We start from the raw sequence: 13,394 nt of genomic DNA on the forward strand, positions 1-13,394 counted from the left end.
ATCCACTCATACAAGGCTGCCTACCACTGCTGAATTCACCCGCGACGCAGTTAAACTCCACCAACCTCAACCCCTTCCTCCAAAGACCACCTCCTCCACCTCCTCTTTGCTATTTGCACCATCAAAAGTTATCTACAACGCCATATGGCAGCACGGGCGAGAATCACAGTTGAGAGAAATTTCACAAATCTCTACAATTCCGGGATGTTTCACCCATTTTTCGATGAGGAAATTGCTAGTAGAGAGTGGGAATATCTATTGCATCAATTCCAGCCAATATTTCGAAGAATTGGTGTTGAAATTTTACAACAATGGAGGTTTCCGGGTGACGAATTTTGGATTGGGCGGATGGGTTGAACGTTAACTCACGCCGGAGTTGATTTCAATACCGCAGACCGATTAACTCCGGATAGCCCGGACCCCATATATTGTCGAGTATCCGACCACGGTGGATTTGATGTTTGACACGCTTTCGGTGGGGAGTAAACATCGCTCGAATCGCGGTACCAAAGATTCGCCGACGAACCAATTAGCCGTCCACCAACGGTCTGGCGCATAAATGTCATTGGAACTTCAAAGATGTCCGACGTGAACAAGACTTTTTGCACTCCGCGGATCCTACAGTGAGAGAAGCACACTTTCAGATGGTCCATTTCACGGCCATATTCTTACTTAATCGCATCAAACGTAAGTCACTCCTCTTGTCAGACTTGTTACTTTCGGCTTATGCTTAACTTAGGTTCCAAATGCATACTCCTTTCATTGAAACAAGGTCTTTCGAGAATTTTGGAATTTTTGAGACTTGTGTTTTAGACCATCGGGACCCGCAGCTAGAGATGACATTGGAGCATGATAACGCATTCTCCTCCTCCTCTTTCACCACCGTGATCGTTTTAATGAAGATACCATGCGCTAATCAATACTCCTATGGATGCCTTCGAGGAACATGAATTCTAGTATGCGCAGGATGTTTCTTCGCCAGAAGAGATGATTACTTCCTGCACGACTTCCCAAAGAAGAAATGAGAAATCGCCAAGGCCAATTCCAGAGAATGATGATGGCAAATCAGCCCGGAATTCAAGATCATTTACTACAGATCATAGGCCACATTCCGCACTTTCCTGAATTAAGTTCGTCGGGTCAAGACGAGAAACCTAAGTTCATCTTAAATCTAACCCCAGGATTCACAAAGAGTCGCTTATTTCCTTTGGTTTAGAAATGACTATGTCATTTATTTCCTTTATGCATTGCATTTTTATTTTTAGTGCTAAATTATTGTATATCGTTGATTTCATAATTTTGTATCTCCGCACGGTTTGAATGAGAAATTATTTATGTTACGCTTAATATAGTACTTTTAAAATATGAGTTTGCTCCTTTGATTCATTGGGCCTACTCAAAGCCCAACGGTCGAACCCAACGGACTGATCCAAACGGGTCGTCGATGCCCAACGGTCGAAATCAAGTTATAAATACAACTCTCCTTTCCACTTTCACTCATTCCCTTTCTCTCACTCTTCACACATTCTTCACAAATTTTCAATTTCTTGAACATAATGAATAAAATGAAGCGATGGGAAAAGGAGCAACGAATGGGCTATCACATTAATTGTGATAACAAAGTGTTTATCATTATTCTATTGTTACTATGTACAACATGATCCAGAACATCTAGATCTATGTAACCGTTTTTTTTTTTTTTTTTTTTTTTTTTTTTTTTTTTTCATTTTGTATATTAGTATGGTGTGTTAAATAATTCTCACACATTTGTATCGTTCACGTTATTAAATGGAGAAGTTCCGATATTAAATATTTGTGTATATTAGTTGTCTTTTCCTCTAAAAAATATATATATATATATATATATATATATATATATATAATAAAAAATGATAATAATAATAATAATAATAAGTAAATAAATAAACAAACCATAACAAATATAAAGGCCATCCAAAACTCACCAAAATAATTAATGGATACACATAGTGTTCAGAGAAAATCGCGACGCTTATATACACATAACACTTGTCACACATGCAAAACCGATTATTCTATCCATATTCTATTATCGAAGTTATGATCATCATTTCTCGAATTACGCAAGTTTAACTACCCCCGTGAAACTTTCCCTCCGTATTTTCTAAACATTAAAAACCATCTCATTAATTGTATTTGATATCCGACATGACAAAGACTTAATCATGGATCCCCCATGATGCCTGCTCATAATCACATGGGTCATTAAATACACTTGGACTCCGGTGATTGGTATAAATTTCATAGATTGCCTATAAATCTCTTCTTTTAAGCCATTCTTATTCATACAATTTTCACTATCCTTCCTCAAGAATGGCTCAACCAAGAAAAAATAACGGGCAGAGAAAGACCACCTAAAAAAACTTCGGGAAGGCGGTTTTCTCCTTTATTTTGACACCGAAATCATATCGTCCGCGATGGACGCTTCTATATATCATTCAAACCTAGTTATTCCCGAGAATTGGTTTTGATGTTCTACCAATTTAGCGGATATGAAGATGGAAAATTCTACTTCAATGCCTATGGACAACGATTGGAATTGAATAAGGAAATGATCTCCTACATACTTCAAATCCCAATAAAACCCAGAGTCCCTTGTTTCAAGAGTCATCATTTGATTCCAAAAAACTTTATCATGAAGCTATCAGATCTCATGGCGACGCCGAAAATACACATCACATGGTTCTTCAACGCTTTGAAAACAGAATCAACTTGTTGTGCTCCACCGGTCAGGACATAATGTGGTAGGTACATCACACCAACTGGTCACAAAGCCTCAACTTCACCTACTTTGGATTTTGCAAACTCAAAGAGATGACTTTTTGTCTGATCCAACACCTCTGAACGTAATCACCAAGAAAACAAGAAGGTCGGCAAATTTCTACCCGCTTTGGTTACACAGACATTATGATCGTTGGGTTATCCAATAATTTCTCCAGACACCCCTTCAAAGAGCATATATAAAGGTACTTCAAATGTACTACTCCGCTGGTTTTGACCCCCTCGATACTGATAGATGAGCGTAACACCCTGGGCTCAAATTCTCAATTCATTTATTTGATGAAAATGCCATGTGAATATTATTAATCCCATGGAAGGCATTAAACTTCTTCATCGGTTCGAGGGAACTACACGCCGTAATATCATCATCACAACTCTTCAGATTTCCAAGATCGCCACAACGCATGATGTCAATCAGAGGAGATCTTGGAAAATCATTCTCAATTCTTGCAAAATCACGCCTCCTAATGGAAAATCAAACTGCACTACAATCAAATAAGGGGGGACATTCAGATGCAACTCGCCAACAAATAGAATACCCTAACGCTTTGGTAAAATTTGCATCTCCAAGAGCAATATAAGAATCCATGATATTACTAAGTCAATAAGTATATAATCATCTATGTTATTACGCTTTTTTTCGGCCTTACTATGTATTTTGTCTTATCTTTTTGTCTTCTTTTTGTATGCAATGCTTAATAGGATTGTCATCATTTCCATTGTGACTAATATAATTTTAACATGTGCTACGGAGGGTCTATTTTTCTTACATACTCATTTTTCCATCCAAATTACACCCTTGTATCGCTACCCATTTCTTTACTTCATCCACCATGGCATCTTCATCAAACATTGCATCTTCATCATCCATGGTACCTCCCAAACTCATTCCCGAAAGCAATCCTTTCAGTCATGATGGATTCCAATGCCTATGGCCATCTCTTCCATGATTACATCACAAACATTGGGTGGTCTTCCCTAATTTTCAACCCGACCAAACTTATTCTCCTAGGTTTGGCTGCATACTTTATGCTAATATGGATGACACACCAAAGATTCAACCATGCGCGATGGTTTCTACTTTTAGACGGGTTCCGAATCCGAAAGGTGACACACCTCATATCTTTTCTCAACAACAACTTGCCCTATCTTTTGACCTTCCATACCACTAACCCGCTTACATCTTGGCGACATCTATCATAATTCTTATAATTTCAACATCACCATTCCGCTAGCAACATCATAATTTTTATGCTAATATATGGTGATGGGTCTTGAGATCAAACGAGAAGAGAGATGCCCATGCCATGCCGAACATCACCATTCCATTAGCAAGCATGACCATGAACACGGGACTGCAATGTTATTTGTAATCCTAAACATTATGGGAGATCGCATTTTTCACCGCCAACGAGGTCGCCATATTGTATTCAGCAAGACCAGCTCGTGGTCAGCGCATTATTTAACATTTTAGGTCAGGTTATCTCTAGTAAAACGAGCTCTCGACTTTTCGGATCAGTATATACTTTTACCGGTACCACCGCTTGCTCGATCAAGGGACACATTTCCCACGGTTTGCGACCACTTTTCATGATCGGGTCAAGGTAGATTCCATGTGCCCAGCAAATGTAATCATTCGCCATTCGAGGTTTCATTAATGGAGTTCCCGCCACACCGAGGCATGTTCGATGTTACCCAAAGGACTAAAAGATGAAGACCAATTTGAGGGAATCTGAGACAAAGAATGGGCAGAAATTTGCAGACTATTATCTATTGATCGACGATGCTAAGGAAATGCATTTCCTTAAAGAGGACGCCGACACCTTCACGCCATCCTTTTCCGATGGTAAACTTGAAGTTTGCCATCAGACATATATCTAGCTAAACCTTCTATTTGGTGTGCTATTGTTTTTCATGTTTCAGATGCTATGGTTCATTATTTCGGTATATGATGTGGTGTTATGTTTTGCATGTGCTATTGACATTTTCTTGTTCTTTTCCGAATAATATATTATGATCTCCAACCTCTCTGTTCCAAATTCTAGCCCTAATTTTGCTCCACTGGGTTCTCAGGTACTTTCTCTTTAATTATTGATCCTTCGAGGACTAAGCATCATTCATTTTGGGGTGCTTTAAACCTCAGAGCAAAAATTAGGCATCTTGTAGCCTATATATAGTTTTTATTTTCATATTAATAATTGTACTTAGTGACAAAGTCTTGTTTCCTTTTCAATGATGAAAATTGTCTAGAAATCTCACATTAGTATCCCGAATTAGGATTTGTTTTTAAGAAACTTTAGATAATACGATGCAATAGTTTATACATCTTTTCATGAATATTTCATGTACCGAAAGATCATTGATTGTACATAGAAGATAAGTTTCGAACCAATGGTTAGTTACTTAAACTATAAAACCTGCGGAGAATCTTAACTAAAAGCCTTGATATGAGGATTTGTGTGTGATGACACGTAGAGGAGAAGTTTTTCCGATTAGAGAAATTACGCTTGCCTACTTACTTGATCACCACCAAACCCTAAAGCAAGAATTTAGGGTTTCTTTGATCGACATAGCTAAAAAATTCTTACCCAATTTACAAATTTTACCGCTAGTCACTCCAACCTGTTCATCAAACCTTTCACTTTCACCAAAAAATCCTTACCCATTTATTAAACTAAATAAAAAGAACCTACCTAAGTGATTTAGTATGAGAAATACGATGAAATGTGGAAAGAATAAAGAAAAGACTTGTCCCAAATAAAAGTCGATTATTTGCTTCAGAAAGGAAAAATCAATGTTCTTAAGCCATATATATATATAATCCTTAGTATCCGTGAGGCTTAAGAACAAGGTTTAAAAAACTCAAATAGAAGAAAAAGGAAACAAGGATTTCTAGTGTAAATATATGAAGAAACCATATTCTCTCATACTCAAATTTTGATTATCCATTCCATTTTCTTGTACACTATCACCTAAGCCCCACACACGGTACCTAAAAAAGACTCTAGCTTTCAATTAGGCAGGGGTGGTGTGATAATAAGTAGTAGACGTGATTGATCGGTTACATCGCTCCTCCGACCGCTCATCAGATAAGGGAAACGTGTGCCATCGCAGACACCGGAGTTAACAAAACCTGAGTGGTAAAATTTTTGAGTGGAATTGTGTTTTCACACATACCGCCCAGAGAACCTATTATTTAGGTACGCCTCTAAGGGATCCAGAAACAACCCCTCGCTAGTATATTTCAATGAAAAGTTCAATTTGCATGAATAATCATATGTGATGTTTTTAATTATCAATACATATTAACTCTCGAAGTTTCAAAGAAATCAACTGCTCCTCGCTAGAGATGTACGGATATCTCGAGATTAATTTTAGAAACGAAGCCGCCAATCGAAATCGCCAGAAGATAAACGGTTTGTGAGCACTTTTTCCTGAAAACTCCCTCACGAGGTTAGATAACTCGCCCACTAGGATGAAACCCCATCGAGACATACAAATTTGGTTAATTATGTGTTTAATAATCATGAAATAAATATGTTTTCTTTTCATACTTTTGCGTGTATTTGCAAGAAATATGGAAATTTTGGTTAAACTCCAAATAAAGCACGGTGAACGCCACATATACCTAATTTCTCCCAAATCCAACGTAAGCATCAAACTTCCAAAGCTCCTACCTCTTGAACCGTGACTAACGCATTAACGAGATGCTCGACAATCAGTATGCATTGAACTCTACGATAGTATGGAATTGTAACATCCGCCCGAAAATACCGGACCGCCAATCGATCGTATAATGGACCCACTACGCTGGGCCACAAGATTGATGAAATATCAATCATGGAGCATGTCAAGACAAAAATAACAAATTATTAGTGCAAAGTTGACACCTTGCATGTAATAAATTAGATTAGGTGTTAACAGGAAAAAAGGCAAAGGTGTCACTTTGTTTTAATGGTGGATAAAAATTCATTAATGTGGTTTGATAATTCAATGGAGGAAACGAGATTTCTTCTAAATGGAGAAGAAATTAGACAAGGGTGGGGACACTCCATTTACTCCCTTGACTTATTTTCCTCACATGGCATTATTTTAGTTCCTTAGTGAAAGAAATGTTAGTTTAGTTTTTAGTTTTATTAGAAAGCTTGTAATAGTTTTAATGGAGGAACACTTGTTTCTTCTAGAAAATTAAATAGAAGCCTGAGTTTGATTGTTTAGCTTACTTCTTCTCTTCTTTTTTCTCTCTCTCTTTCTTTTGTGTTTTTTAGTTTATAAATCATTGTCCCAAGGATCATGAGCTAACTTCCTTTTTGGGGAGTTAATCCAACCTTACGTGAGGTAAATCAATTTTTTTGTTGGTTTGGTAGGTTGTTAGGAAGAACAACTAGCTCTACACCCTATCCCAAAATGATAGTTGGTGTAGTGTCTAGTTAGGAATCAAAAGCCATGAGCTTATAGATAAGTCATTATTTAGTTCCATTTGCTAGTATATGCAGCGTAGGCTCTTAAGTGAGCCATACATGCTAGGGATCAAATCTTTTCTTCCATTAGGGGCTTGTCTATGAGTCTAGGAAGGATCAAATAACCTTTTTCAAATCAACATCTAATGATAGTTTCACATGAGGAGGATTAACTCTCCACCTTTTCTTTCAAATCTCTATTTTGGTATTAAGTGCATGTTTTCAAACTTTAATGTCTTTCTTAATGTTTATGTAAGAAGGAAATCCTAGCTTTAATATTATAACCTTTTACCCTTAGTTCCCTTTAATTATAACATCCAATTTGTAGTTGTTCTAAACTTTAGGTTAGTTCAATCCTTATTCAAACTCTACTAAACGTAAGATCGCGGAGTAAGGAACCTCGAAAAGTGCTTTTGCATCAATTTAGAGTTCAAAACTCTAAGTAGTAGTAACAAGCATATATCAAATAAGCCTCTTGTTCTAAAGCCATAGAACTTATGCTAAAGATCGGAAGTTGCATCAAGGGGGAACCCCATTCTCTTCCTTCCTTTCCTTTTCGCTCGCTTTCGTTTTTTGTTGTTTTGTATTTTTGCCTTTCGATAGACACTGTAATCTAAAAAATTCGTTCGCTTTCGGGTACCAAAAGTTAGGATTTGGGGAAAGATAAATCTGCGACATTATAAGACTTCCGGGAGAAAATTTGAAAGTATTCGAATTACTGGACACTTGGCGTCGTAAGCATTGCGGAGTCGTAAGAAAAGTGGGACCGCATGATCCGGTGAATTTCTTCAGCTTGTTGTTCCTGTTCAACCACCAAGATCTCCCCGATTACCTTTATCCATTTCCAGGCCTAAATATCGGCCCTCACGCTGAAAAAATTCAATAATCCTTTGGGATTAATGGCGTCGGCAATTGAAACGCTTTGTTTTCAGTTCAAGGGAAAACGGTATTACGGTGTTCCAAATTTTATTATTGTAATTTTTTTATTATGTTTTTCTGCATGTATGCCATGTATATAGTATTAGGAAATATTTATGGATTATTATTTAAGTTTTAGCCTTGAATTATGTATGAATCAAGTTAGATAACGCAGTAAATATTTATATACGATGACTTGGACATGATCCGCGATATTAATGTATATTTACATATTAATGGTACTGTTTTGCATGGGTATATGTCTTTCTAATGATAAATGTTTTTGTTACATGTTTGATATTTCCTCACGATATCGCATTACCGCATTATTGTCTAATAAGTCGATTTTGTCAAGAAAGAGGAGAACATTCCAACGAGGGTTAAAATCTGAGTTGGGTGGTTTGTTTCTAAACTTACGGGTAAAGCCGCTCTCTATAGACATTCGCGAATCTCAATGAGTATTCACCGAATCGATTTATTATGCAATACAAGAGTAATGATTTTAGTTTAGGTATAATACTTTGCATATTTAGTTTTGTCGCTATTCTGTGGACAGATATCGTGATTCAGATGCTAATGTATTTAGATACATTATGAGTGATTCAAATTGCGCATTCTTCGTTGATATACGTTCACGTAACATCGATTTACAAATTAGCCGCACATATACATGACATCGATGTATATTTGCCTGCACGTATGGAAATATTTATCGATGACACAAAGTTTGCCTATTCGATATAGCTATAATTATTTAGTAGAGTATCTTCACATGCTATTGCGACTTAGTATTGTATGAGTAGATCAGATTTGCATGTTTGTATTTTAACCCTTGCATAAATCTTTAAAAAAATAATAAAAAATTAAATTAAATTAAATTAAATTAAAATTAATACCACCTTTGCATAAATTTTAATTCTATAAATCTTAAATCATATTCCAATGGTGTCTAGGAAACTTGAAAGATTGAGGTTACTTAATTAGAATCAGGCTTGCACGGAAAACCTCCCTCATATCTCTCTTTGTGACTGCTGTTGGTTTATGCACACGATTCCTAGCTTCATCGCTTTCGCTAGCAGCAGCTTTAGGCATATGTTGTTAAACTATAATGCTTAAGATAATAATAAAATTCGAAGTCCTACTAAATTCCTTCGCTTGTATGAGATTAAGGTCCGGTTCCACTAAAGAAATTGAACATACCTATCGGGCCGAAAAAATACGATAAGCAATTGCGTAAGTTCTCACCTAAAAATTGTTTTTCTTCTCGCTAATTACCTTCATCACAATCCTTCGCCGCCATCAACTCGTCATTATGGCCGACGATCCTCCATCGCCAGAGAAGCCCCCTCTGGGACTTCTATATCGTGACATAGAAAGGACCTTCTTTCCCGTGATCAAACTTCGAGGACATTGTCGGTGATTTTCGATCCCACCAAACGTTTTCTAGTTTGTTACCAATATATCATGGTTTTAGAGCAATCTAAAAACCGCATAATCATCTTCGTGAGGCTTCAACAAGTGGCAACAACATTTCATCATCAGCCTCTAAGGAACAACTCTTGCTTCGATTGTTTCCATTCACTTTTAGTGGAAAGCGTCAATCCGCTAGCGGAGGACAACAATCACAATCCATAGACACATGGAATAAACTAGTTCGGGCTTTCATGCTTCGGTTTTACTTTCGAGAAAAAACAACCAAATGCTTGAGAAAATTCAATTCTTTTTTCAAAATCCTCATGAATCCTTTTGAGAACCATGTAGTCGCTTTTACTGATCTTTCGTTAGAATGTCCTCATCACCAACCGAAAGTGTCCTTGTTCGTTCATTCTTTAATGGTCTTTCCGATCATCAAAAAGAAACTCTTGATATAATGAGCGTACGGTTGCTTCATGGACAAAGGAGCTACCGGCTTATACTTTTCTTGAAAACAAGCTAAAAAGGGTACACACTCGGGTAACACCGAAGTCGTCTAGGTCATCAAATGACAATGTTACAAAGGCCACATCTATTTTTGAGGTAAAACCCGATCCCGGAAATAAAAATTTGATAGAATCCCCTAACTAAAAAGTAGATGCCCTTTATAGTTCAAGTAAACGATCAACTACCAAAACCGGTCATGAACGTTTTGACTTCGCCTTTGTGTCCTTTGTCTTAGTCGACCATCCCGATGATATATTGTCCCTTGTTATACGCTTCCCCTACTCAACAATCGGAGGGAGGCATGTGCATTCAACATTCTAATGCACCGTGGAGACAACATCCGAATTTCGCGTGGCCAAAATAACCAACAAATGGGCTCCTCGGGTTTCGCTAATCAACTTTGTTCGCCTCTACCAACAATTTTATTCCATACCGCCAAGGAAATAATCAACAATACCAACAAGGTCAATTTCCAAATAATTTAATGCTAATTATCAAACCAACCGCAAAACCTTGTTCCAAATTTAATCCGGATCCCAACTATAATCAACAACTTCTAAGCAATAATCGAACTACTACTGCTTTGCATAACCTCGCCGCCAACCATTACGGATAGGACAAATGAGACTTTCTTGGCTTACATGAACCCAAATCTCAAATTTTAACGTCTATCCAACAATCACTTCAACAATCGGGCGCAAGAAAAGAGTCGAAAGGCGTGTTTTCGCGACAAGCAGGTTCCAAACCCTAAACCAAAGAACCTGACCTTTGAACCGACCCAATTAACCCCTCGGTACAAGCACCCCCAACCAAGGTGAGGTGCATGCAATCACTACTCTACGATCTGGAAAAACTGTAGACAATCAGATACGTATGCCAGATGATCAACCAAAAGAAAAAGAGGGTTCCAAGGAATCTATTTCTAATAATGAACCTACGGAAGATTCTCCCAGATTCAACAGAGTCAACACCTCGAATGTAGGAAACAAGCAAGTAGACCCTTTTGCCAAATTCGCCTCTAAGGCACCATTTCCAGCACACTTGGCAAAGAATAAACGATGAGAATTTTTGAAATTTGAGAGACTTTTCAAAATTTAACAATCAACTTACCTTTTCTCGATGCCTTAAAATTATTACCAAAACATGTAAAATTTCTGAAAGATATGTGCACCACAAAAAGGAGAACTAATGTTCCTCAACAAGCGTTCCTCCTGAGCGGTTTCCCTCCATCAGAAACACAATGGTATAGTAAAATACAAGGACCCTGGTAGAACCAGCGGTTCCATGCACCTTAGGTGACAAATACATCGGCTCTCGCGACTACTAGACCTAGGAGCTAGTGTGAACTTACTTCCATATTATTTATTTAAACAACTAGGTCTTCATGAGCTCAAACCTACCACCATGACTCTACAGTTAGCCGATCGTTCCATAAAGTATCCAAAAGGAATTGCGGAAAACGCCCTTGTAAAAGTCCAAGATTTCTTCTATCCCGTAGACTTTGTTATTTTGGATACGGTTGCATGTGATTCCATTCCGATCATCTTAGGGCGTCCGTTCTCGCCAACCGCTAATGCTCTTATTAACTGGTCGAGATGGTTCCATGACCATGTTCTTCGGAAATCTTTCGGTCGAGGTGAATGTGTTCAAGTTGATGAAACAACTTCCGAGGCTCCCGACATTGATGGGTGAGGTCAATAGGACAAAGATTCCGTAAGAGTATTTCACAAACTCTTTTCCAGAAGATGAAGTGTACCAATTTCTTTCCTTTAGCGAATTTGAATTTGAGGACGATGATTACACACAAGAAGTAAATAAGTTATTAGAGTCAGTACCATTATTTGACCCTACAACAGTGATGTCAAGTAACTTGGATGATCATCAATCTTTTTTTACTACATGGATGATGACCTTCCTCAAGAATCTTTAATACCCACTCCGCCCACCGAATTAAAACCACTTCCTTCGGAATTAAAATACGCATGCGACTTGATCTTCGATGGTCGCCACCCGCTTATTATTTCTTCACAATTAACCGACGATCGTGAAGCTCATTTAATTAATGTCATTCAACAATATCGTTCGCTATTGGATGGTCCCTCGATGACATTAAAGGCATTGAACCTAATGTGTGCACCCATCGTGATACACTCGAAGAAAATGCTAAGACGTCGCGTGAACGCGCAATACGCTTTAAACCCTACCATGAAAGATGTGGTCGGGGGAGGAAGTGTTAAAATTACTAGATGCGTGGTATTATTTACCCTATCTCCGATAGTGTTTGGGTGAGTCCCGTATTACGTGGTTCCAAAGAAATCTGGCATTGATTTTGTGCGAAATGATAAAGATGAATGCATTTCCGCTTCGTATCCCAAGAAATGGCTTAATATGCATTGACTATCACAAACTTAATGCCGTCACCGTAAGGATCACTTTCCACTTCCATTCATCGATCGATGTTCGAACGTTAGCCGGTCATGCCTATTAACGCTTTCTTGATGGTTATTTAGGTTATTTTTCAGATAGTCATCAACCCCTGATCAAGAAAAGACAACGTTCACTGGTCCATTTGGTACATTTGCATATAGGCGAATGCCTTTTGGCCTTTGCAATGCACCCGGTACTTTTCAATCTTTGCATGCTTCATATTTTCAGTGATATGGTTGAACGGTTTATGGAAGTATTCATGGGCGACTTCTCAATTTATGGAGGTTCTTCGATAGTCGTGTGATATCAAATCTTGAAAAGGTCTTTACACGTTGTGAAGAGAAAACCTTGTTCTTAATTGGGAAAAATGTCATTTCATGGTTACTAAAGGAATAGTTTTAGGACATATCGTTTCAAAGGACGGAATCGAAGTCGACAAAGCTAAGATAGAAAAAAATTGCTTCACTTCCTATACCAAAACAGTTCGAGACATTCAAGATTCTTAGGACACGCAGGTTTCTATAGGAGATTTATTCAAGATTTCTCAAAGGTTGCTAGACCTTTAACCAATCTCCCCGCTTAAAGATGCCGCTTTTGATTCAGTTTCAGATTGCAAACAAGCCTTTGAGGTATTAAAACCAAGATTAACTACCGCTCCCATAATTCAACCACCGATTGGTCTAAACCTTTTGAATTAATGTGTGACGCGAAAGTGACTATGCTATTGAGTTGTACTTGGGCAACGCCGAAGATAAGATAAGTGGTTGTCATTTACTATGAAAGTAAAACCCTTAATGAAGCTCAACGTAACTATACCACCACGGAGAAAGAGTTTCTCGCCGTTGTATA

This window comes from Coptis chinensis, chromosome 2 (assembly GCF_015680905.1).
Source record: "Coptis chinensis isolate HL-2020 chromosome 2, ASM1568090v1, whole genome shotgun sequence".
In the NCBI taxonomy this organism is placed as follows: Eukaryota; Viridiplantae; Streptophyta; class Magnoliopsida; order Ranunculales; family Ranunculaceae; genus Coptis; species Coptis chinensis.